Below are 3,746 nucleotides of genomic sequence, written 5' to 3'. Positions count from 1 at the left end.
TGATGCAGCAGCAGCCGTAGGCTCAGAAGGTTGACTAGAAATTATGTCCATCTCACCGGCCTCCCAACAGCGGGCAAAATAGCCGCTCACCTGTCACTATAAAACAGGTTCCTGTCCCAGACATCAACTGTGAACGCAGACATCGTACCTGACCACGGGAGTTTATTGACCGGAATATCGGTTGAATATATACAGAGTATATCAATGACAATACCGTGCGTCTATACATAAACTGCATCTTTTTGCCCTCATAAACCACCTACCTTAGAACATCTCAAGATGGATCTTGTCATAGCCGCTGTCGCAGGTGATCTCTCGAACCGTTTCATCTCTTTCCTGATGAACAAGTACGCAGATCACGCGTGCTTGGAGGAGAAGGTGGAGAGGCTGCAACACCTCTTGCTGAGAGTTGGCATGGTCGTCGAGGAGGCAGACTCGCGGTACATCACCAACTCTTGTATGCTCATACAGCTGAAGACCCTAGCAGCAGCCATGTACCAAGGCCACCATGCGCTTGACACCATCAAGTACGGAAAACACAAAGATGTTGCTGAGGAATTGGTATGTGACGCATTCGCCTTACCTGTTTCTACTCCTTACAAACGTTCTCGCACAATCGGTACTCGTGGAACAAATAAGGTTCTCGAACCAGAGTTGCAAAGTGCGCTGCAGAACCTAGAGGCTAGTGTTGCTAACATGGCGGAGTTTGTCGTGCTTTTGGGGGGATGCGAGCGCATCTCCCGTAGACCCTATGATGCATATCTTTACATCGATAACTTCATGTTTGGTCGCCATGTCAGAAGCAGCAGATCATCAGGTTCTTGCTCGACCACAACACTCCTGGTTCTCCGGCCGTGCTTCCAATCATTGGTGACGCTGGAGTTGGGAAGAAAACTCTTGTGGTTCATGTATGCAATGATGAGAGGGTGCGTTCTCACTTTTCTGTGATTTTGCACCTGAATGGAGATGAACTATTCAGAATGACAGACCATGAAAAATTGTTAGGGAGGATACTGGTAGTTATTGAGTTTGTTTCATATATAGATGAAGATGACTGGACAATGTTCCATAAGTTTTTTATGAACATGGACAGAGGAAGCAAGGTGATGATCGTAGGTCGATTCGCAGAGCTAGAGAAGTTTGGAACTGTTAAACCTATATCCCTGAAATGTCTGGCATTAGAAGAGTTCAGATACCTGTTCAAGATACTCGCATTCGGAAGTGCGAACCCGACAGATTATCCTCGATTATTCGCGATGGTGGAAGAGTTTGTCATGGTGTTGGGAGGGTCACTCATCTTAGCAAATGTGCTTGCAGATGCACTGAGGAAAAATCTGGGTGCCCGTTTCTGGATGTACAGGTTGAACGCGGTCAGAGATATGGTGAAGGCGAACATTTCTTGTTTCGGCGCCCATCCACAGGTGCTTCTGAATCGTGGTCACCCAGTGCACCTAATCGGCGGCAACATTTTGACTCCTGCTGCTCCATCGCGCGTTCTAGACTGTGCTATCGGTATGGCTAATGCTCCGGAAGATGGTCTACCTAGGATTATGTTTGGGGACTTAATATCAGCAGCAGGTCACCTTGTCTTACCCAAAGGAGATTTTAGGCTAATTTCATGGGAATCAAGGCTACCGCCTTGCACACCATTTATTCACTTGGTGCACTCTGTTCCAAGCCGCCCCAATGGTAAAACCGAAACAACCTTGTCAGGGAAGAAGCGTCCGGGTCTATTTGCCTAACTTTTATGTAATGATGTATCCGTGTATTTGAGTAGTATTTTGTGAGACCTTAGGAGTTGTGCATCCAGTGAAGCATGCCAATTGAAGGCGGGTCATAATTTTAATTTGTCTAGACCATCACACCGTGTTCGTCTCCCTTCAGGAAGGCTTGTTATGGCAATATATGGCCTGAATAAAATGGGTATAAGAAATGAAAATGCCAGTGCATAGAAGTCCATCAGAAAAAGGTTAGTTCAGCAAATGCCCTTAATCACGAGCTAACCAAGTGAGAGCATATGTGCTGACCAAGTCACGCAACAAAATTCTAGGACGTTGCTACTTGCCAGTTTCTAGTCGTATCTGACCAGAAGAGAGAACGAATGCAAGGACCCAAAATTACTTGCAGTTCTAATAAGATGGGGAACCGTGCGCTGACCTCGGTGGTGCGGCAGGCCAGCAGGCTGGTGGTGTTTGTTGTTCTGTATGTCGATGGCCGTAGGTGCTGAAAAATATCAGTTAGGTAATGGACTACCTCCATCTCCAGAGTCCAGATTGTGAACAAATAAGATTCCACGATGATCTAGACTGGTCCTGGAAGCACACGTTAGGTGATCCTTTTTCATAGACCATGGAAAAATCATGGTGACTTGTCTTTGCTTTGCTCAGCAAGTCAGCAGTATGGACTAACTGGGGAACTTCTGCGATGTAACAACTGCCATCCATGAGCACAAGGAGAAGGGTCACACTTGACTATGTTCTTCTCTCTTCAGGAAGGCCTTTTATGGCAATATGGCCTGCATAAAATAGGTATAAGGAAATATAAATACAAGGGCACAAAAGTCCATCAGGAAAGGTTTGCCTCAGCCAACCAAATGCCCTTAATTACCAGCTAACCAAGTCAGGTGACAAACTAATAGTAGTATACACAAGTACTAGACTGTTGGCTTTTGATCTTGTAGATCAAATCACCCGAGTAGCAGCACACGTACGTGTAAACTATCAAGCAAGCAGGCTGGCTGCTTGATTGATCCACAGGACACGCACGACCTGGGCTAGCTTCAAGTTGGCGACCGGCGACTTAGATCGATCAACTCTCTCAGCAGAACTCACGAACATGAACGAATCGATGGATAGCCAAAGGCTCGTATCGAGCCTTGCTTTTCTATATTGCTTTGAATCTTTTCGTTGTTGTACAGATTACAGGGGTACGTGTATATATATATACTACTAAGCCAGCTACTTTAGCTAACCTAGTCGGCTAGGAGTTCTAGCACTACACGGACACGTACTTGAGACGTACACGATGTCATGCTTATTCCTTACATAGACTACTAGTGGTAACAAAGGGCAAGATTTTTCAGATAGGGTAAACAATGTTACAGGTCCTAGCTAGTACTCCCTCCGTCCCTGAATATTTGTCTTTTTAAAGATTTCAAATGGACTATCACATATGGATATATATAGACATATTTTAGAGTGTAGATTCACTCATTTTGCTCCGTATGTAGTCATTTGTTGATTTCTCTAGAAAGACAAATATTTAGGAACGGAGAGAGTACAAGATAAAAGGAAGTGGAATTTACTCTTTTTTCCTCGACACGTCTTCAAATGAAACTAATTAAGCAAGTTGGAAATGAAGATACTGTAGTATTACCTTAGGCAGACGGCAGTCTAGAAAACCAAGTATGGCAAAGAACACCTTACGAATTGCATCTAGCTTGCTGAAAGCTCAGGATCTTGACTAGAAAGTTTCCTCGCATATCATAGTCGTTCTTTGAACTGTGATGGAGCAGCTGCCGTAGCCTCAGGAGGTTGACTAGAAAGTGAACGTGAGATACTGTAGCTGACCAGTGCACCAGGCGAGTTTATTGACCGGAAAATCGGTGGCATATACTCTGCAGAGTATATCAATGACTTGTACCATACGTCTGTATAAACTGCATCTTTTTGCACTCATGTACCTATTCAAGACACTCGCATTCGGAAGTACGAACCCGGCAGACTACCCGCGGCTAGCAGCGATGG

The 3,746-nt window shown here is 45.0% G+C and overlaps 1 pseudogene; it reads left to right on the top strand.

The window, feature by feature from the left end:
- Positions 1-279: 279 nt before the first annotated feature.
- Positions 280-1,742, top strand: LOC119309214 (annotated as a pseudogene).
- Positions 1,743-3,746: the final 2,004 nt, after the last annotated feature.

Source organism: Triticum dicoccoides, chromosome 1B, assembly GCF_002162155.2.
Source record: "Triticum dicoccoides isolate Atlit2015 ecotype Zavitan chromosome 1B, WEW_v2.0, whole genome shotgun sequence".
Classification (NCBI taxonomy): domain Eukaryota; kingdom Viridiplantae; phylum Streptophyta; class Magnoliopsida; order Poales; family Poaceae; genus Triticum; species Triticum dicoccoides.
Note: the sequence above shows the minus strand (reverse complement) of the source record. Positions and strands in the feature narration are given on the sequence as shown.